The sequence below is a fragment of the Dermacentor albipictus genome, chromosome 1 (genome assembly GCF_038994185.2).
Source record: "Dermacentor albipictus isolate Rhodes 1998 colony chromosome 1, USDA_Dalb.pri_finalv2, whole genome shotgun sequence".
In the NCBI taxonomy this organism is placed as follows: Eukaryota; Metazoa; Arthropoda; class Arachnida; order Ixodida; family Ixodidae; genus Dermacentor; species Dermacentor albipictus.
Window position 1 is genome coordinate 161,952,088 of NC_091821.1, and position 22,529 is coordinate 161,974,616.

Below are 22,529 nucleotides of genomic sequence, written 5' to 3' on the forward strand. Positions count from 1 at the left end.
AATCCTTACCAACTAGCTCAGATTTCTGTCGTTCTATGCAGTGCATGTATTACATGGTTTTGTGTGACAAAGTTGTAATTTCAATTTCAGAAACACGCACTGTTTTTGAGGAGGCTCCCAGTGACCAAGCTGTAGGTCAGAGCCTGCCACGGTTAAAGGAGCCACCCAACGAATGTAATAGCCAGTAATTTGGCGTGAATAGAACTAGAGTTTCCCCAACCTTTGCTTTCATTATATTAAAATTCAGGATCCTAGCACTTAAGCTGCTCAGTGCTTCCGCGTGTTATAGCTTGATTAATTGTAAGCATGTTGTGAATATTTTTGCCGTGATTCTTACTGCTTGAGCTCTTTCTTGATCCGTACTTTTGCGCTGGTCAAGAATTAAGGTAGTGATATAATAGATAAGTTACATATATGCTTTCCATACTCCTTAATTACACACTTCATATCTGCTGGTATTGTTACTGTTTAGCTAAATGCATTTTCATAGCCTACAGAAGCCGCACAGAGACAGGGGATATGTACGGTAGATTTTGTGATTGCCTGATTGATATGAAAGTGATTTAATATTGAACATAGCTTTGTTAAACCAGCCTGTTTATCACGATGATGCAGTCAAGTACGTGTTCTCCTGATTCCATTAGAAATTAACTTGACTGCTTTATAAGATGCCAAAAGCAAGGTGATAGGCCTGTAATGTTATAGTTCATTGAATACTAACATTTTTGTGGTTGCCATGTTGGCACTCCTCTCTCGGTACACTTGAAATCAAATCAAACTTTATTTCATCTCTAAACAAAGAGAGAAAGGGGTTGGCGGGAGAAATTGCATTACTACAGCTCGACAAACTCCGGCTTCCTGTGGTACAGTTCTAGTGCGCAGCAGTAACATAGGTACATGACAGCTTAACATTAGCCTCCGCACTTTACAGAAAATATGAAGGAAAAGAAATGTCTAGTGCAGTAACATGGGTGTACAGGCAATAGATTTTTTTTTTCATGTAGCAGAAAGAAATGAAAAACGGTATCAGAGAGGTACATAAAAAACATTTTTAGAAGGTAAGCTGTGACAATGCAGCCAAAAAGAAAATGAAAAAAAAAGGTACATTAGACGCATCAAACTCAATATAAATAGACGACATACGTATATCTGCATATGTATATACATATGTAGGAATACACATGCTCATGCATACAGATATGTATACAGTAATCAAGTACAAGAATTGCACAGCGGGATTTAGCGAAAGGAATTTCGTATAAATATTTCATATCATCATCAGCAGCAGCCTACTTTATGTCCACAGCAGGACGAAGGCCTCTCCTTGCGATCTTCTATTACCCCTGTCCTGCGCCTACTGATTACAACTAGCACCCGCGAATTTCCTAATTTCATCGTACCACCTAGTATTTTGCCGTCCTCTACTGTAATTCCCTTCTCTTGGTGCCCCTTCTTTAAACCTAATGGTCCAATGATTATCTAACCTGCGCCTTACACGACCTGCCCAGCGCCATTTTTTTTCTCTTAATGTCAATTAGAAAATGCCTTGAGCAATGTCACCTGCAACCTTCAGGTAGCTGTGATCCTTGTTCTCAGTGCTTCCGCGTGTTATAGCTTGATCACTTCTAAGCATGTCGTGAATATTTTGTATAAAGGATCACAACTTTTTCAAGTACAATATCCTCCCCATCTTTCATCAACCCGAATGTTATTCCATCTGCTTGTCCTTTTCCCCCAGGACATATCTTGCAAAGCCCTTGTAACACGTCACTGCTAGCCACACGAAACCTTCCAGGAAAGGTTGTGCGGCTGCTCTAGAAACTGTGTGGCATAGAATTTCTGTGCTGCCTTTACTATATCGTCAAAACTACTGAAGACATTGCCATATTCATCTTTCACTGTATATATAGTCTTCCTTCCTATGTCAAGTTTCCTTCTTACAGATTTAATATTCAAACATAAGATGCTCTGCCATGAGGGCAACAGTGAAATGTTTCCTTCATAAATTTTAACAGTACTTTGTATTTTTATGTATGTGTATAGCAGCTCTCGACAGCTGGTCAACAGTTCCCAGCCCCATAGTCTATAAGCCGATGAGCCATCCAAAGTAAACAAATTTGTATGTTCTATAAGTTTGTGTTTATCAGTGGAGTTGCGTGGCGTATTTTTGTATTTGTATTTGTATTTTTGTGCATGTATTTTGGCATATATAGCACTTTTATGGTTGTCGCCATTGGTGGCTTTGGGCACCCTGGCCTTCGGCAAACTGTATGCTTACAACACGAGTTTGTATGTGGTGTGAATAAAACTGGATTTCTTTTTATTCTACATATTTTAAGACTGATTTAACTCTGGCATATTTAACACCATTATAGCACTAGTGGTAATATATCTTGTAATTGCAGTGGTATACAATGTAGGGATACATATTTTCTTGATTTCAAAGTGCTACAAGCACCAGAATTCTGTCATGCACTCAATAACTAGTAAGATGCTTTCGAATTGTCCATAATAATAGATATTCCATAGTGCTATTCGTTCGCTCGGGCAAACCCCAAAGAAGGGTGTGGTATTCTGTAAACAATCGCTACAAAGAAGAAAGTGTACAAGTGGCGTCGAGAAAGTAAACATGCAATGACCAGTGTAGTTGTACAAAGTTCATACAGTTTATTTCAGAGTACATAATGAACATTTGACTCAACCTTCTAGGAGGAAACAAAGCTTATTTGCTCATATTGAAAAATTTTGTAATATTGTTAGCTGTAATTTGCAGCTAAGCACCTGATGATTGGACACGTGGTTTGAACTATGCTGGTCACTTTTCTAAGTTGACTTTCGCACTGTAATATGTTACCTTCTAGCACGAGTATTGGTTACTGTCTGCATTAAGCCAAAGATGCTCGCGAATCTAAATGATCGCTGCTGGGCATTTATAGAGGCTGCGGTTCGAACTTGTAGCCATGGTGGCTGTGGTGCGAATGAACTAGCAAACATGGTTTGGTCACTTGATCTGGCTTTGACTACATCCACAATGGCAATGCTGAGTTAACAAGCCTGTCATTGGTGCCTGTGGGCACACCACATTGCAATCGTTTAGCGACATTCTTAAAATATATCTAGGGCCGTTTCCCTATAAACAGTGTTCATAGCACAGCCTTATGCAAAGTTTGCTACATCTAATGTTCAAAAGGAAAGTCTAACTGCACTCTTCAAGGAGCGTATTTATTTTCAAGGAGATATAAGGGCTCTTTAATCTATCTTTCGAAATTCAAGGGTTTCAAGGAGGCGTACGAACCTTGTTATTTGCCACAACATTAACAAAAGAGTTACGTTACGTATGGCAATCTGATCCCAAGTCTTGCACTGGGCACCTATGTGCACGGAAATTGTCATGTTTTTATAGGGACAATGTATTCCTCACCCCTTCCAACCATTTGTAACAGGGTATGCCAGGGATTTCTGAGCAAACTAGTCCGAGTAGCAGACTTTGCTTAGCCACTTTACATAAATTAGTTACATAACTTAGTTTGGACAGGCACATTTTGTGCGAATGAACAAAAGTATTGTACAATATTGTTATGAATATGAAACTATTTGTGGTGGGATCATACACAGCCACTTGCCAATACCCGGATCGCATGTCGATGGATGAGAAGTGCTGGGCACCATAGAGACAAGCAAGGGCGTCATCAATACAGGGCAGCGGGAAGACATCCTTTGTGATGCGATTGAGGTGGCAGTAGTCAACGCAGAGTGTGCACATGCGATCCTTATTTTTAACTAACACGACAGGTTATGCCCAGGGACTTGACGATGACTCAGTGATGTCTTTTGCAAGCATCTTGTCGGGTTCTGCATTGATGACTTGGCGTTCTGATGCTGAAACTCTGAAGGGCGGCGGATTAATTGGCTGAGCACCTCCAGTATGAATACGGTGTTTGACAAGGGATGTCCGGCCCAAGTGACCGTCATTTAGGTCCAAAATATCTACATAAAAAACAATATGTTGCAAAGAGCTTCAGCCTCGCCATGCAAGACGTCCGGGGCAATCATCTTTGTGATATCATCGAAAAAACTTCCAGACTTGCAAGGCTCACAGGAGTCGTCAACCGCAAAAGTCTCAACGCAGTGATCTGTTAAAGCAATCATCGTGGCCGGATTATTCCCTGTAGTAGCTCTTGCTTTGTGAGGCCGCAATTCACCATGGGAAGGCTTCGAGTTGGCGACACGCAATACGAGTCACATTGTCGTATACCTTTACGCTCATTTCAGCGTCTTCATACGAAGCACCAAGCTGTCTTTTATTTTTAGAGAAAAGTCATAAAAAACGTTCTTAATCTTCTTATAGGAGGCGTACTCACAACTTGTGTACAGCTTTAGCAGTCGTTTTACACGCCTTGTTAGCACCTCTAGGACGAAAGCTCTTCGCATGAAGTGCAACAATGGTGGGAGCATTTTATTTTCCCCGAATGACTGATCGAAGGAAATTCTTTCGATGTGAATGTGATAAATTTGATTTTGGTTTTGTGCCTCTGTCCATACCACAATATCACACCACTCATGTCCGGTTGCAGCCATTTGCCCTTGTACTTGGCAGTAGTATGCATGATGTTTTTTTAGTTGAACTTGCCTATCTGAACATGCAGCAAAACTTGCTCTCTTTGCATGCATCTTCAAACCTCATGCCTTTTTTCGAAAAAGGGTATTTCACCTCAAGCAACCCTTGCTCTCCATCCAGGACAACAATGCGATCTGGTGATGCTGTCAAAAATGGGTACTGCTTGTGAAAGTGCAATCCGGTTTCAGTTACCTCCAATTCTACATCTATACTGCGTAGAAGGGGGTAATATGCGTCAATGGCTTCTTTTTCATGCATTCTTCCGTAGGCTATAGCTTCGCTCATGGCTCTATTGCTTGGATAGAGCAACGTTCTTAGCAAGCCTTCGGGCTTCACGCAACGACACACTCTCTTAAACACTGAGGCAGTTATCCGCCCTGTCCTTGCAGAGTGCCAGAGTTTGTTTCTTGCTTGGTCCATAGTGTCTCTGCATATTTTTTCGCGTTGCACTTCATCGAGGGGCTTCATTCCTTGTAGGTGGGCACTTATGAGGCTTCGTGCTTGCTCGGATCACAAATCCTCGTCATCATTTAAAACCTGATGAACAGAATTAACTTTACTAACTGCTACTTTGTTCTCAGGACACAAGTAGTGCAGCACTTGCAGTGAAGGGCAGCTAGCAGAAAGGCTTGCCTCGAGTTTAGAAATTTCCTCTTGAGATGGTCGTACATAGTGGCAAGGGTCATACTTGCGCTGCTTCTTAATGTAGGCAGGCTTGTTCACAACATGTCTTTGAAAGGGAATGTCCTGAAGTGGCAACCTGGGGGCCTGTTTTTTCACAGCAACACAAAGAAAATAACACCTCAGTGATGCAAGACAAATCTATAATTGTGTTCAGTGCAGTACTCCTGTTAACTTATCATGTAGTGGAGGCTGTTGCCACCTACTGATAATAGCAATATTTACCAGCCTATTCTGTTGTACACTTTGTTTCGCAAACTGTGCTTTCGAATAGTGATTCAATATAATCTGCAAAAATAAAGTTCATTTAGTGTACTGTGGTTTCTGTCTGAATTACTCGACAAGCCGTGGCTGGCACAACACTATCACTACTATAAATAATTAAAAAAAAAACATTGCAAATGCAGATATGGTACTTCACCTTCAGCAGGAACAATCCACTTGCATGGAACATCAGTACATGACTCCTGATTCTTGGCCATCTTGTCTGCTGTGCTCAGCAGCACTCCAGCAACATGTTGACAGGCTTGACTGAGCCTGCAATCCAAAAAATGTGTGTATATACTGTGGATCTAAACAACCAAAAATTAAGATTGTATGCATTCCTATGGATAGCATGCTGTTCTAAAGCTGCAATGTAGGAAAGTAGCGTAAACATAAACCTGATGCCAAACTATGTTCATGCGACAAGACTGCACACTGGAGACACAATATGTGCCTTAACATTCCTTGAAACCTTGGCGCGCCAATACACAGTTGGTGTGTCCACAAGCCACCGCTTAAACGCTTTATATCACTGTGGTCAGGTGGAAGCCAAATGCCCCTTGCAGGAAAAGACACGCGGTGAACTTGCTCCTATATTTTATATGCAGTGCAAAGGTAATAGTGGCCGGGGCCTAAGTTATCCACACCAGTTGAGTTTCGTTTTCTTATAAGGCTGCCACCCCTATCACACGGACAGCTTATATGCTCACTGAAGTCCATTTGCGTTTGACTTCTAGCGTACGACTAAAGCGCGATTACAGCAAGATCGAAGTCAAGCGAGCACCGATGTGACACGTACTAATGTTTTGCCCCACATTGGCGCAGGCGCGCACGAAGTCCGTTTGACAGGTAAGAAATGGTCACATAACAGCGCAGTTCGCACATAGTGTATGCACTGCATTCCCCATTTTCTTCGCTGTTCGCCGGACCACGGCACTGTAGAACGACACAACCGTACTCCGTACTGTTTCCTATCGTCATAGCATGGGAATATTAAGCACATTCGTTTTGTGCTTGCTGCGTCTACTTGTTACAAAGCGAAGATGCACGTGGTTTATAGCAACCCGACTCGCTACCAAACGCTGATCTCTTCTGTGATAACTGCATACTCGTTAGCCAAAAAAACATTTGCTATTTCCTACCCGACCACAAATGTGCAGTGCGCTCCAGCGATGTCCCCAATCGATTAGTTATACCACGCCATCACGATGTAGGCGCCTGTCTTCATCGATGGCAAGCAAGTTACCCGAGCAAGACCCACTTGTGGGTCACTCGTGCTCAGATTGAGCATAACGTTCTTCCCATAACCTTCTTCTTTAAACGCCCAACCACGATGGACTTGATGAACGGTCGCGGTGGTTGAGTGCAGATAGCCCCATACCTGGACGCTGTAGATCGAGCAGCTCGAAATGTCACCAATTCATCCCGTGTCCAAAAAGGAAAACAGAAAACAGTATTCTTTTATCATTTTGACATGAAGTAAGACGACTAAATAAACAACGTAAGCTGAATTTCATGCGATCAAACTCGATGGAACAGGTAGCAGCTAGGAGACGACGGGGAATGTTTTCCACACAAATTATCTCGCACCCAGCGCCCCGAACGCTTCATCAGGCCTACTGCAGGGGGCGCTCACTATTTTGCAAAGCGTCAATTTTCAAGCAGAGTTCACTGAAGCCTATTCAACACTGAAGCTCATCTTACACTTTCACGCACCTCGATGACCAGCAGCCACGCCGTGACTTCACATTGGGTGGGTGGCGCCGGTGCGTGCGCGTGAGACACGCACTGCCTCGCCATGCGCGAGGCGTTGCTTGTGCTCTCCGAATGGCGATGCGATGAGGCGCTTGGAAGGTTACCTCGCGAGACTGCTCGTAACCGGCATTCAGAGAGTTCTCTGCGGCTATATAGAGCGCACAGATTGGCAGCCTTTTTAAGACAAAGGGTAAGTTGTGCAGCTAAGCATGTAATAACAAAGTCGCCTTAAAAGAAGAAGAAGAAAATAAACTTTATTAAAAATAATGGTGCAGCAGTTTTGGTTCTGGTGGCCCCAGTTCCCTTAAACATGTTATTTGTTTATCTTAAAACTCTACAATAGGTGCCAGTAGCTGAGGGCTCTTCGTCGACGTTGTGAGTCCGCCAGCAAAAGTTTAATACAGGAATTTTGTGGGAGCTACTCGAACAAGCTTTCTTTCTTTCTATCTTTCTTTCTTTTCCTTTCTTCCCTTCTTTCTTTTTTTCCTTGACGGCAGGAAGTTCAGGCGTCTAGATGCTTGTGGCTACCAGCGTTGAAAGCACCTTGGAGCGAAAGACGCACGCACACACGCACGCACGCGCGTATTATTGCGCTTAGTATGAGCTACAACACGAAAGCGCGTGGCGAAACAGTGCCACGTTGTAGCTCATAGTGAGCGCCATAGCGCGCATACAAACAGAGAGAGAAAGAGAGAGAGAGATGAGCCCGCACGTAGGCACACACAAAATAGTGAAATGTAGAAGTTCGGTGGCGGACGTGCTGGTATGGGGTTATTCTAATTATGATAGAAGGCGAGTTTTTATTCAGTTTACTAAACAGAAGCATTTCATCCTATATCAGCCATAATGTAGCGTAATGGCACAGGGACCGAAATAACCAAGTTTCTTTTTCATAAAAGCCATTTGTTGAGTGGCCGCCCCTTTGCTAATAGTATATGTATACAGATGTACAATAATATAAAGGTACGTGCCTATTCAGAACTGGTCTTTAGCACCGTCAATTGTGAATTATCAATTTGAATAATGAAAAGTGAATTCAGCTCTTGCGATCCTGCTGGCATTGCCAACTTTATGTTCATGAAGACAACCACGCGGTTGATTATGTGCATGTGTGTGCCTTCAAGTGAATTCCCCTCACTATGATATAGTTGAGAATGCAGCACGTCTAGGCTGTTTCGTGGAATTTAATCAAGCATTCTAACCTGAGGTCACTTCCCGCATGTTTATTAACAAAGATGACTCCGATTTTACTATTATGTCACTCTCTATACGTCTATGTCCTCTAGGAGCTCTGCGGGCACCAACCACCGCACATGTCTTCCCAGTCAGCACGGCACTTCGCAGAACAATGGTGTGGTATCTCGACCACAATATCGTGCATTGGGAGTTTTCTGCGGTTAGGAGCGGGGAAGACCGTTATTCGTTTCCTCTGCCCCAGCCGAGAAAGTGCGCGTATCGAGTCCATTGTTCCTCAAAGTAGGCCATCGTGCAGGCTTTCGACCGTCAAGCTTACCTGTCACGTCTCCCCGAACTCAAGAACGTGTACGCGATGAACTAACAGATGTGCGGAATGTTTTCACACAGCAGCTGTTACGATTAAAATGCACGAGCTAGAGCGGACACGTAGAAAAGAAAGTTACTCCATGCCTGTTGGGAGCGCGAGAAGGGACATTTATAAGGTTTCGCAAACAAGGCACTCCTGGTAGCGTCTAAAAGTAGTAGGCAGGTCGGCGCATAGACGATTGTCGTATTTCGTCAAATGTAAGCATTTAGTGTAAACAGTAAAATGAAAATTAGCCTTCCAAGTGTGCCCTAACTGTCTCTCGTATATTGTATTTGTTTTACATTCACATTTTGCATGGATACTATAAACTATAACTCATTGCCTTTATGTTAACTGAGCGCGTTTTACATGAAAAGAGAATCTGGAGGCATTGTAGTTTGCTAATTCTATTGAAGCATCCATACAAAAGCGGTAAAATATTACAGATTTCAAGAAAGTGTGAGTTGTGGAAACGATTAAGGCTAATTTCAAGAGTATCAGAACGGCAATGTTGATGCCACATTGCAGTTATTTAACATGAACAAAGAGAATACAGGTTTCGTACAAATTGAGTCGGAAGCGTGGAACCTCACACTGTGCACGTGAGACTTTTCTCATTGTCAGTTCCAGTTGTCAACGTTCCTCGCTTTGGACGATCCAGACGCATCAAACAGTTATCCCAGTCAGAAACCTTACGCAAGTCAAAATATGGCATGTGATGCATTCGGTATGCCCTTACGCACTAAGACCGCTGCAGTGCCATCGGTGCCTCTAACTCATGTCAGCAGAGTCTAGTCTATGTCAACTCTATGTCAGCAGAGTCTGCAAGCATGAGGCGACGATGAAATGATGCGGTGAAGTTCGTGAACACAGAACTGTAAAGTGCGCAAATTGCCACCTCGACCACGAAGCAACATCACTACAGTGCTCGAAAATAATGATGAAATGAGTATTCTTTGGAAGATAATACGAAACCACCCTACGCCCACAGAAGCTGCGACAACTCTCCGCCACCGTATGCGCCGCCGTTCTCGATCCACGCGCCAACGGGACGGTAGCTTGTCCCATCCGAATGAAGTCTCTTCCAGGCCAGCCTTCACCCTTACCACATTTACTTTTGTCCACCAGGAAAAAAAGAAAGAAAATGAAACCCTTCACAGGTACATATACCATACTATGCATGCCAATCTGACAGCTGACATTTGACAGACATCGAAGCTGAATAAGCGTGTTCTCCGCATTAATTAATTAATTTATTTATTTATTTATTTATTTGAATACCCCAAGATTCCTAGCGGGCATTATATAGGGGGGACGATGAAGTACATATTAGGATACACTTGAAAATACATACGCATAATACATTCATTACACGGCAGTTTACGCAACAATAAACCAATAGGCGCTTCTTCTCAAGTATTTCGCAACTACACAAAAACAGAAAAGAGAAGGCCTAGACAACCTAAGAATAACAGAAGTTTACAAACAATGACACACTAAGTTAAAAGGGAAAAACAAAAACAACACAAAACAAAGAAAAGCCTCATTGGATGCATTACGAAAGCTGTGAAAGGTTACTGTCTTCTAAGTAGTTTTGAAGTGATTTGAGAAAAGATACTGCCTCTTTTACGAAGACAATTCTGGATGGCAATACGTTCAAATCCGTTATTGATAAATTTAATGGCTAGTTCTGATTCGTGGGAGAGAATATCGGGCAAACATTGTAGCAATAATCAAGGCGTGATGAAGTGGGAGGGGCTGTTAGAATATGCGCAAGCGCGAGCGGAGATGTACTATGCAATTATGACCGAAAGAAAATATAGTTGTGAAAGCATTCTGCGCATCGCAAGCGGGTTGATATTAAGGTATCCTTTAAAGTAGTGACGCTTTGATATGGTGATTATGATGGTAGAATGACACGGGTTGCTTTGTTCTGCACTGATCCAAGCAAGTTTGCAGGATGAGCTAGATGGGGATGCGAAATAACGGAAGCAAATTTCATAGAAGACTGATTAATTAAGTATATGCATCGAGTCTGTTATCTTTATTTAGCAAGATGTAACCGAAGTGTCCGCGGTCCCAGGTTTTTGGAGGTACAAGAAGTGATGTGCTCTGTATGGTCTGTCCAGTTAAAATTAGAAGTAAAAATGACGCCTAAGTATTTGTGAAAGGGGACTAATTCTACAGTGACGTCAATAATCCTGTAAATAGAAGGAGTAGTATTAGAAGCGGTGAAAAATTTTACGTGTTTATTCTTTTGTTCGTTTATATCCATTTGCCATCTTCACACCTTTCTGAAAGCTAAAATACATCCATCCTCAGGGAGTTTACGTTCAAGGGGTTAGTTATTGTTTTATAATCTACACATGCATGAACTGAAAAAAAATGAATAAAGTAAGTAATGTTAGCAGCGATGTCATTTATATATATTCGAAACAACAGCGGGCCTAACCCGGACCCCTGTGGTCCACCTAATTTTACCCATGCTGAAGTGGAAATATGATTGTCTAGTTCATCTTGCTGCGTTCCAATAGATAAAAAAATTCTCCTATCCGTCGCGTTGTGTTTAGCTCGAGATGCATGTTGAGAATTTTCAGCATTAAACGTTTGTGAGGCACCTTATCGAACGCTTTCTTGAAATCTATAAAGATGGCATCGAGTGAGAAAAGATTGTGCATGCATAGACGAATAAAGGTATGTTACGAGCTCGTAGTTTTACCTTCGACACGATAAGTTCTTACGGAATCGTTGTTGATTATTGACTAAGAAGTTATCTTGATTGGCAAAGTTATTTTGATCCTTCAGGGGTACTAGAGGTCTGTTTGCTAGCTCACAGTCTCGCTCGAACGCATCAGCGCCTTTGCTGCTGTGTTTGTGACTCATCTGCCGTGGCTGGTTGTTCTTAGTGACGACTTTCACGCGGGCTGCGTTGCAGCACCACGGGGTCTACTTTCAGCGCCGCAGCCGCACAACCTTCAGCCGGTATGACCTTACGTGAGAAAGGAAAATTACGGAGAACTGGTTAAAGAAACCACGCATATAAGTTGCTGTCTACTCAAATGAAATATACACAAGGTAACCTTTATTTTACAATAAGTCATCATTATGTTTCAATGCGGATTCAAGAACCCCACAAACTTTGCGTTGCCTTTACATTTGATGGCGATCACGCCATGGCCTAGCGCCGTACAAAAACCGTTGCGAAAATCCCCTTAAACAGCTTCGCTGGAAAAGGTATGCTTAAACAGAATAACTCCACATACTACGACAGCGCTAGGCGAACATTTTTGGCAACCGATGGCTTTGGACGGGAAATGGCCTTCGCTGTCGTCAGACGCACGCACAACGCCCTACTCCGCACCATTTCTCTGCACATAGGGAAGTTCAGAAACCCAGGGATGCTCTAGGTCAGAAATGGACGGAAAGTAGCGACGAAGAGAAGATTCAGAACATGCTGAAACTTCTCAAATACATGAGCGTGCTTCTTTCCGATATGAAACGCCAGCAGCTAAGACCGCTGCACAGGTGCTTTCCGCACCGGAACCACTCATTGGAGATTTTCACTATCCGAATACGAAGGTCGGATTTTACGCGCCTCTCCTACGATCGCGAATGAGTGCCAGTCGCCGCCATTATTTCCTCAACATCGACATCCTGAAGCTCCCATAAAGAACGTTGTCTTTATACTCGGATTGAGCAAAATTCGGGAACATTTCAATAACATCAACTGGTTCGCGCGATTAGCAGTTCTGCACGATTGTATACAGGTCGCGCCTCTATAATCGGTCCTCATAATCACTTAACACTTCTTTTCTTCCACTTTCCCTTTTCCCCCGGGCAGAGTAGCAGGCTAGAACACACTAGCTGAGGCGAACTTCAATGTCATTTTTTGAATAAGATCTCGACAATCTACTCTGCACTATATAGCTGCGAAATTGTCCACAGCAGTTTCTGACAGGCCTTTTCGGTAACATTTCGGTAACAATAAAAATTCAAGGTTAGATATTGACGCGTGTACTTATATTTATCAGGCGACCACGTTTCACCGCCTAACAAATCTTATCGCACAGCGCGTGACGCGCCTGCATGTATCCGAAGTTTCTGGAAAGTTATCGATGCTTCTATGCACTGTCTGTTCTCGCCGAACCTTGTGTTATCAGATTTCATCGCGTGACGCGAATGATGTAGAACTTTGTGGAAGGCACGCGGGTCCCAATGATTAGTCTAGAACATCTCAAGTCTCCAAGTACTTGAACACCAATGTAATACCTGGCTTGAGGAGTTAGCGGTTTGACTCTATGTTAATCAACTTCAATTAAACGTAAACAAAACAAAGTTTATGCTCTTCCATCCAAAAAACAAACCATTAGATCATCACATCAAACTATTTTTTAATGACTTAAACATCGAGCAAGTTCATAGTTGCCGGTTCCTTGGTGTGTTTTTTCGTAGCGATTTGGGTTGGAGTGATCATATAAACTACATTAGACTAAAAATGGCCAGATCTATTTATGTTATTTATCGTGTTAGACATCTCCTCCCACTACAAATTAAAAAACAGTTATATTTTGCCCTTGTTCAGTCTCACCTGGTGTATTGCAACCTATTGTGGGGTACATGCAACAAAACTGATTCACACAAACTGCTTTCTCTCCAGAAAAGAGCTCTACGTTTATTAAGTTCAAGTTCATCTGTTGAAGCTAATCTTTTCGAAACATTTCATGTTCGCAATTTCTTTCACTTATACAATTTTAGTTTGGCTCTTCACATTTTTTATAAAGTCAAACATGACTTTAACTCTTTTTCTAATACTTATAATTCAAGAAACGTTGCGTATGGTCTACGTTCCGTTGCCCTATCTACTGCAAGACCCAGAACAAATTATGGGAAACAAACAACCGATTATCAAATTATAACATTGTGTAATGTCTACCAGTCTCTTACTCAGATTGCTTTAGAAAGTTATAGTGTGTCTGTATTTAAGAAAAAACTGACGATTCTTTCCCCCCCCCGGTTAAATTTCAGCTAATTCTGTATACTTAGTTTTTTTTTGTGCATATTATGAAATGTTTTGTTTATTGTTAATGGATATTTATTATTGTCTATCATTAACTATTTTCTATTGTGATCATGTTCGCTCATTGTTTTGTTTTCTCTTTGTCCATTCGGCCCCCGTTTCCATGATGTGTGATCGGGGTCTAGGCCTTGTCAGGAGGTATGCTTGGTCTACCTCCTTTAGCCTCACCTCGAGGGCATATTGTATTGTATATAATATGGCCAAATAAACATACTACTACTACTACTACTACATTCGATGACTACTGTATAAGAGCCGACGCGCTGGACCCGCTGATCAGATTTTCGACGATCGCCGACTGTGTTCGCCGCTCTCATTGTGCTTTAAGGGTAGCCGGTTTTGTGGGCACAGGTTCGCCCAATAAAAGCTAGTTTTGCCTTTCACAGTATTGATACTGTGTTCTTTGACGTCACGAACACGTGACAATATTAAAAAAATAATCAATTCAAACTAATCACGCAAATTAATTTCCGAGTCCGTCCGTACTCCTCTTCAGTACAAGAAACAACACCGGAAGAAAGTGACAGTTTAACAGTAAAAACGTGATATCAAGTGATTAAGAAATTAACTACTGCAATTATCATTCTTTATTTAAGGATGGTTTACAATTCATTTGTAAACGTATGACCATATCAGCACAAAACACCAGTTCCGTGCATGAGATCTAATGCTATGCGTACGCACAAAAGTGCAACACGTACTCAAGCTTTAAGAATAATCAACACGGTGACTCATAGAGATAAGTGAAGCGAGCGAGTAGTGCTGAAGATAATGAAGATAATGAAGCGAGCGAGTAGTGCGCTTCAATAAAACTCAGTAGCGTAAGCATGAGCATAAATTGACGGTGAAATATACGGCACACACACACACACAAGCACATAATTTAACAAGAAGCATTGCTTACCTGGGTCATGTTTATTTCTGTCTTCAGTATTTGTCACATCAGTCACAACATAAGCGATGCTCACCACTCTCGCACCCGCCGTGGTTGCTCAGTGGCTATGGTGTTGGGCTGCTGAGCACGAGGTCGCGGGATCGAATCCCGGCCACGGCGGCCGCATTTCGATGGGGGCGAAATGCGAAAACACCCGTGTGCTTAGATTTAGGTGCACGTTAAAGAACCCCAGGTGGTCAAAATTTCCGGAGTCCTCCACTACGGCGTGCCTCATAATCAGAAAGTGGTTTTGGCACGTAAAACCCCAAATATTATTATTCACCACTCTCGCGTAAGCTAAGAACCTTTAGCATATTCCATCGGCAATGCGCCTCCTTGCAGTGGCCGGTGCCACGCAGCGCGCCAAACACGTCGCTGCTCCATGGCGGCGATGCTCCTTTTCAGTGGCTCGCAAACCTTAAGGAGTCTTTTTGGAAACTGTACCACGCGTCACGAGCGACGCAGATACACAACACGCTTGGTAAGCGCACATCATGAAATCGGAGAGCGGTTAAACGTGGTTAAAGCGATCAAGCAAAGCGCGACACGACCGTTACAAAAAGACCGCACCGACGATACTCTTCCCGGCATGTTTCTTGAGAGCCACGCAACGTAGAGGAGATATGACTGCAGCAGAAGCTTGATGTGGGCGAGTTGGTTTTGCATACTTGATGAAAAGAGCGCTACGAAGACGCGGACTGAAAGAACAACATGTACGACGGACAAGGCGCTACTTCCAACTAAATGTTTTTTTTTGAAGAAACAGGACTTTAAATAGATGCAACCAAGAATGGCCCACCGTGACAACACGACCTCCCTATCTCATTAGAAAAGCTATCTCTTTTTTTCGGTGAGCGTCACTAAAGGGCAACTAATGCACGTGCCCTCGGCCTTTGCAATGTAAAAAGCTTCTAATATCTCCCGTTCTAGTCTATCTCTAGACCGTGCCAGAAACCTGGTGTCGCGAAGATACGGACGGCAATTGTGACGTTTACAGTGTTCTGCCAGATGGTCCCCCGCATTGTTACATTTAGTTGTAAGTAGCACCTTGTCCGTCGTACACGTTGTTCTTTTAGTCCGCGTCTTCGTAGCGCTCTTTTCATCGAGAAACGACTGCGCTCGCGTTTGGCTGAAGCTGAAGCGCGTTAGATTATGGGTTCCATCTACAGGGCACAAATAAAAACAATAATGAAGCTACAGTTCCGCCAAAGTGTCACATAACAGTATATCAAGATTCTAGTATTCTATAGTGCAAAGATGGTGCTGTTCGTTTGTATTTGTATATTTCCTCTCTGCTCACTTGGCCGGCCGCCATTGTGGCCTCAAACCGCGAGTGCCCGTTCATCTCTTTACGAGACCATACTGGAGCAGCTGTCGCCCGCTGTTATGTGAATGTAGCGGCGGTATTATCGCGTGCTGGCGAGCGAGCAAAAGCGGTGCGTGTCTGGCGCTCTCTATTAGGAACCGGAGATTCGCTGCAGTTTAGGAATCACTTCCTATTATGCGTTACAAAGGAAAAAAATAAAAGAAACACAGCAGAAACACAGTGGCATATTACATTCTGTTGGAGTGTGCAAAACATTTTTCTCCCCTACAGAATAGTTACAGGGCCTGATCGACGCTTCCATTCTGTCGGTCGTCGAGCTTTTATAGTATTCCAGCATGCGCCCGCGTGCACCCTTCAATGTGCGTCCTGCTGTCAAATGGTGTCGTGTTTCAGAAGAAGGTTACAAACGCGACTAAAGGAAGCGTTGATGCTCAAATAAAAAAAGATTACTGGGTACAAATGTATATTCAATCACCATAATGCATCTGCGTTTAGTTTTTCTGCAGGCAGGTTTTATACCACAGCATAAAATGCCTGCAGTAGTAGCGGTAGGCTTTCCCTCACACTGAACCGTAGTTACAATTTATGCTACAGCATCGTTCGCCACAATATTCTCCGATGTATGTTTAATGTTTCTGTGGCTTGCTTCTACATTATAATGGCACGTATGCAGTATATAAAATTGGTGACTGAATTGCTGTTGGTTGATTTGAGCGTGCGCTCATGCAAGATTTAAGCTTTTTCTTATATTGCGAAAACAAACATTCCGACTGGCGCCAATAAAATCTTAATTTAGCCCAACCTGCCTCCGTCCCACGGCCGCACACCATATTTTACACGTTAGTCCTGGCTGAAAATAACATATCACGATCGCCAATGCGACACAATAATCAGCAAACTTCCAATCCATACAATAGGTCCACTGGGCCACAAATTACAACTTTCTTTATATAAGTTACAATCTAAAGGTTACGAGACATTTGGCGTTGAAGTAACTTTTGAAATAGCATACTTCGACACATGTAACTTCTAGCCGCGACTGAAATTAACAAAAACACAAATATCAAGTTGGTTTAGTAACCTCGTAACATTTATGTTATAGGTGACTTGCAAATAAAGGTAAACTTAAACGTTACCGTGCTCAGAATGTAGGGTCCAAGTGTGGTAAGAACGAGCGATCCGCGCAGGGTATGCTGCGGGTGCGAGGGAACACGTGCGATCGTGAGCCGAGAAGGATGGTGTCTTGTTGGACACGAGACCGCGCGCCCTATGTCAAATGTGTAGAATACTAAGGCCAGTTCTCCGTAAATACAAAGCTGAGAAGTGCATACTAATGAATGAAGCGCTCTGTATATAGAAGGAGTCTGACAAGTGCATGAGCACTCCTGCTATTGCTATGGCGAAAGGATAACTCGATTATCTCGCCAAACGCTTTCCTACTTAACGTAATAGCGGTGTTAGTGAAATGTGCCAATTTATTGGCCTTCTCTGTATACGCAGACGCCGAGATATTCCCTCTGTCACACCATGACTTGCTGTTATCACTTTCCAAAGGTTAATCCAGTTGGACCAGCAATCTACCTTTCTTGTTGCCTTTTTTGCCTCGTTGCTCAGTTCGGTTCTTTTTTTTTTAAGCGCTAAATCGTGCGTTTGCCTATACTACAGGTCACGCAATCAAGTGCGCGCTATAGGGGGGTGGGATGAGGGCGTGTTTTCTAGCCCTGCCGTAGCTACACGTAGCCTTCCGCGCGGCTGAGCGCATACGCAGTTTTCGTGCTGTATCTAGCCGCCAACCATATCTCGGAGGTTGTCTGCGGCTGGTGCAAAGATTTTTCGAACCGATATGGCTAATGGCTTCATGCGCGGTTTCTTACCGCGTCCCTAGTGTTGGAGGTCACATAGTTTAAGTTTCCGAGACGCAGTGAAGCGAGTGGCAGTACAATGCGTTCGTTGCCGCTTCCAGCCCCCTTCACCACTCCAGCGTTATGACAACGAGGGATCGCGGTCGGCTGGTGAGATCTGTTCATGCTTGTCCGTGCACGTGTTAGACCATGCTTGTTAATTTATTAAGTGAGCAAATGTTGACTGCAATTTATGCTGCCAGTAAAAGTGAGAACATTCGTGTAATAATGTAATACTTTGCTATCGTTATCAATGCTTCACCTTTCTGGCGAAACTGCAACTTTATTTAGAACACAGCTCTTAGGCGCCCGTTCCTACGGCGGGCGGCAGCGTCGGCGGCGGAGTAACCGAGCGAACGAGCACATTGAAAGATGAAAAGGTGAACTCGGAGCGGGAGATGGGAGCCGCGAACGGCGGAAATCAATGAGAGCGGCTCCTTCAGTGACGTTCGCGCGGAAAAGGGGTTCATGCCGACCCGCTCGACTGCTCGATGCGTACTCGCATCTGGTCTCAGCCGGACCGCTCGTTTCGTACTATCGTGTGCTCGCGTAAGCTCTCACTCGATCGCGCTTGTTTGGCTTGCATGGTTTGGTCTCACTCGCGCGCTTTGGCGCTATTCTCGACACGCATGGCGGCTGCATGGCCGCCATTATCCGCCATGTTGACTTTCTGATTGGGTGTGGAGAGCTCACGTGCCTTGAAATTTGCGCCGGGAAACGGAAGTTTTGCAAAATCCAATTTCGCGTTTTCATCGAGATGACGAAACGTGACGTGGAGCTGCAAATTTTATCGACTAATACATTCTTTTGGAGCTTGGCGGCTATATTGCGACGTTAGCGCTTCAAAAATAAAGTGAGCGGTAGCGTACAGAAGCCAGTGAAATGCATCTTACCCGCCGTGGTTGCTCAGTGGCTATGGTGTTGGGCTCCTGAGCACGCGGTCGCGGGACCGAATCCCGGCCACGGCGGCCGCATATCGATGGGGGCGAAATGCAAAAACCCTCGTGTACTTAGATTTAGGAGCACGTTAAAGAACCCCAGGTTGTCGAAATTTCCGGAGTCCTACACTACGGCGTGCCTCATAATCAGAAAGTGGTTTTGGCACGTAAAATCCCATAATTTTAATATGCATCTGTAATTTTGCGAATATGCGGTGGCGATCCGAGATAGGCGCCATATCAGCTTGCTGATTGGTTGAAGGAATATGCTGTGGGGAGCGTCACAGGAAGGGCCGTTTCGTAAACCTCAATTTGACGTTGCGTGACATTGCGCTGGGCTGCCATTGCAGAGATTTTCCGGCATAATTTGTGGTGCGACGAGCCGCGCGAATTATTCTAAGGAGCAGCCATATGCAATGGCAGCCGAGAGAAATGTGTATGGCCACATTTTCCCCGTCGTTTGGCCCCATGAAAATCTTTTGTTCATAATGCGTGCTCATAGTCTTTGCATCGCTCTCGGGTGGTGTTGGCATTTGTGTTGTTATGGGCCATCATTTTGGCTGAATATAGCAAACCTTCTGCAACATTGTCCACTTTTCACTGCTACGTTTGTATTGTAATCAAGACTAATGCCTTTTCGCGCAATCAAAAGTTATGACAACGGCCTCTTTCTAATTTATAAAAAGGAATGTACGCAAGGCGGCGCCTTGAAGTTTCTTCCTGTGGTGCGAGTAACCAGCGAACTGAACAAGAGATGGCAGCGCCGGCGCTTGCGTCGCTCTAGTGGATATCTCTGGCGCGCGCAACGCTATCAGTGATATTCGGCCGTTTCTGAGCCAGCCGAGTCGGGCTGAGTCACTTGCGTTTCGTGAGATAGCGATAACGTGGCCTAGAACGTGCGCTCATCACCCCTGGTAGGTCGCGTATGTTGTCTCAAGGTAGAAAACACGCGCGTTGGCGCCAACGTAAGATGACTCATTCCGTTGCCCGGGGACACGCATCCTAGCTATTGAAGCAGACGACGGCTTGTACGTAGGAGACGACGGAAGCGAGAAGCGTTTTCGACAGAATAATCATACGCTTTGAGATAGCTGCTTTATTTTTACTGGTGAGGAAAACTGTTTTGCTTTACCGAGAACTTTACGTTCAGTGCCTTCATTTCAGTTTCTTAGGCAAAGCGTGAAGTTGGTGTCATGTTACGAAAGCAAAATGGAGCCGTCAGCGCCATTTTATTCGCGTCGCGTCTACGTCACGCATCGAATAAAATGGCGGAATGTCTAGAATAGCGCCCCTTGTTTTGATTGTCAAGGTTTTCGGCTGTTTTGTAATCTGATTGCATGCGCGACGCAAATTGTCTAGTACTTTCTGGAAGCCACGCGGTACTATCGATCATACTGAAACTTCCGACGAGTCATGTACAAAAACCAACACGCTTGACCCGCAGATCAGATTTTCGACTATTATCGAATATGCTACATGCCTCTCTCAAATTCTTTGCCTCTATATATTGCAAAATGAAAACACGTATCGAGCTGCACTTAAATTCCGCATTAAGAAGTATCGTAATCGTCGGTGAGTTTTGATGATATAAAAAAAGCTCACTGTATGTGACACCTGTCGTAAAAAAAGCAAGCAAATAACTGAGCGTTATCAGCATGACAGAGCATTCACGACAGGAAATTAGCGGGCGCAGTGTTTTCAAGGAAGGAACCGCAAGCAAGACAGATGACAATTATCGTGTGACAAGATACGACCCAAAGGGTGTACACCCTTTGGGTCGTATACGGACTAGGGATTGCCCGTTACGGACCGGGAGTACGGACCAGTATACAGACCAGGGAATGCCCGATAAAGCCAATTTTTTTTCTCTGCCTGTGAATGCACCTTGAAATTGAGGACTGCAGTCCAAACTTAGCATTGTGAACTTTCCAGTGTACTCGTCAATTTTAGTTTACGCACGTTAATTGCAAAGACATTTAGTTTTTCCGGCAACCCTGTGGTCCGTATACTTTTGCTCACGGGTGTACATTAGTTTAAGAGTGTAGTGCAGCGTCTTATATATGCGTTTAGTTATTTATTTACTTAAAATGCCTTACAGGACCAAAAGGCATTGAGTAAGGGGGTTTAGTCAATACAATGAAAGTAGAAGCAAAGTAGTAAAGAACAGGGTTACTAAGCAAGTGAACATCGAAACGTAACGCAACAAAGTAAATTGTAAAATACAAAACAAGGTTCCGACGCAGGTGAAAAAAGAAAACGCAACACAACAAAATACGTTTGAGAAATAAGCACTGAAAGAGCGTTTCAGTTCAAGTGAAGAAGAAAATGCAACACATCACAAAATAAACAAATTTTAAACTTAACGACTAATCCATGATACAGCGCTATTGCAAAAAATTTACCTCAAGCTTGTTACGAAATGTATTCAGGTTATTATCAGAGGCGATATGATCGGGAAGATCATTCCACATGCGGATGACTTGCGGGAGTGCGAATGTGTTAAAAGCGTTCGTGTTACCAAAGATGCGCGGGAAGCTGAGGTGATTATGTTGCCTGCGTGACGGGAAAAGATGGTATCGGGAAAAGACGGCAAAAAGTTCAAAATGTAACGAGGCTTTTTTATTGCTGTAGACGCACTTGTGAAAAAGGCATAGGAAAGACATTTGACGGCGAAAGGTCAATGGTTGAAAGGAATAATCGAGTTTAAGCTGAGTCACACTGGAATGGTGGTCATAGTTCCTTGAAATGTAACGGGCGGCTTTGTTCTGAACTGCTTCAAACCTCTTAATTTGACAATGAGCGGAAGGGGACGAAATAGACGAGCCATATTCAAGTTGTGGGTGGGCGAAAGTTAGACAGGATAATCTGCGAACATTGGAGGGACAATGACGGAGGTTGTGGCGTTAATACTCTATCATTTTTGAGGCTTTCGCGCAGGAAGCAATGATGTGATCATACCAGGAGAGGCCTGGCCTAAGGTAAACGCCGAGATATTTATAAGATGATGTCCGGGACAGCTTGTCTTCTTGTATGTGGTAGGAAAAATTATAAACGTCACGCTTACGTCCAGACAAAATAATTTTGCATTTATTTGTATTTAGGGCCATGAGCCAGGTGTTACACCGGTTAGAGATAATGTTAAGATCATCCTGAAGGATCAGGTGGTCGTCGGGACAGTTTATTTATTGGTCTGTATAACATGCAGTCATCGGCAAAGATATGTTATTTGTCAGGTCACTTATATAGATGAAGAAAAGAAGTGGGCCTAGAACGCTGCCCTGTGGAACGCCAGAAGAGACGTAAGGAAAGTGAGGTCAGTCATATCACACGGACCGTTTTTTCATGGGCGCCACCATATTGCTACGCAGTTGCGCCATCTATAGGCAGTCGGCTAGCTGGTTCGGGTGAGCGCTCCGTCTTGCAAGCCAGGTATACGCTCGGTGGTAGTTTCTGGCGTTTGTTTTCGCGCTCGGGCGGTCTACTTAGTATGA

General features: G+C 43.7%; 2 long non-coding RNA genes across 2 annotated transcripts in view; one reads left to right on the forward strand and one right to left on the reverse strand.

Moving 5' to 3' along the window:
• Positions 1 to 2,802: 2,802 nt before the first annotated feature.
• On the reverse strand, positions 2,803 to 17,497 carry LOC135910461 (uncharacterized). The gene is made up of 3 exons (XR_010567081.1): positions 17,336 to 17,497; positions 5,721 to 5,836; positions 2,803 to 5,386 (listed from the first exon to the last, which is right to left on the reverse strand). It is a non-coding gene; the product is annotated as an uncharacterized lncRNA (long non-coding RNA).
• Positions 17,498 to 17,891: 394 nt separating this feature from the next.
• LOC135911375 (uncharacterized) overlaps positions 17,892 to 22,529 on the forward strand; it is a 51,376-nt gene continuing 46,738 nt past the window's right edge. Inside the window, exon 1 of the long non-coding RNA XR_010567296.1 lies at positions 17,892 to 18,211. This is a non-coding gene — a long non-coding RNA (uncharacterized lncRNA). The remainder of the gene's footprint in view (positions 18,212 to 22,529) is intronic.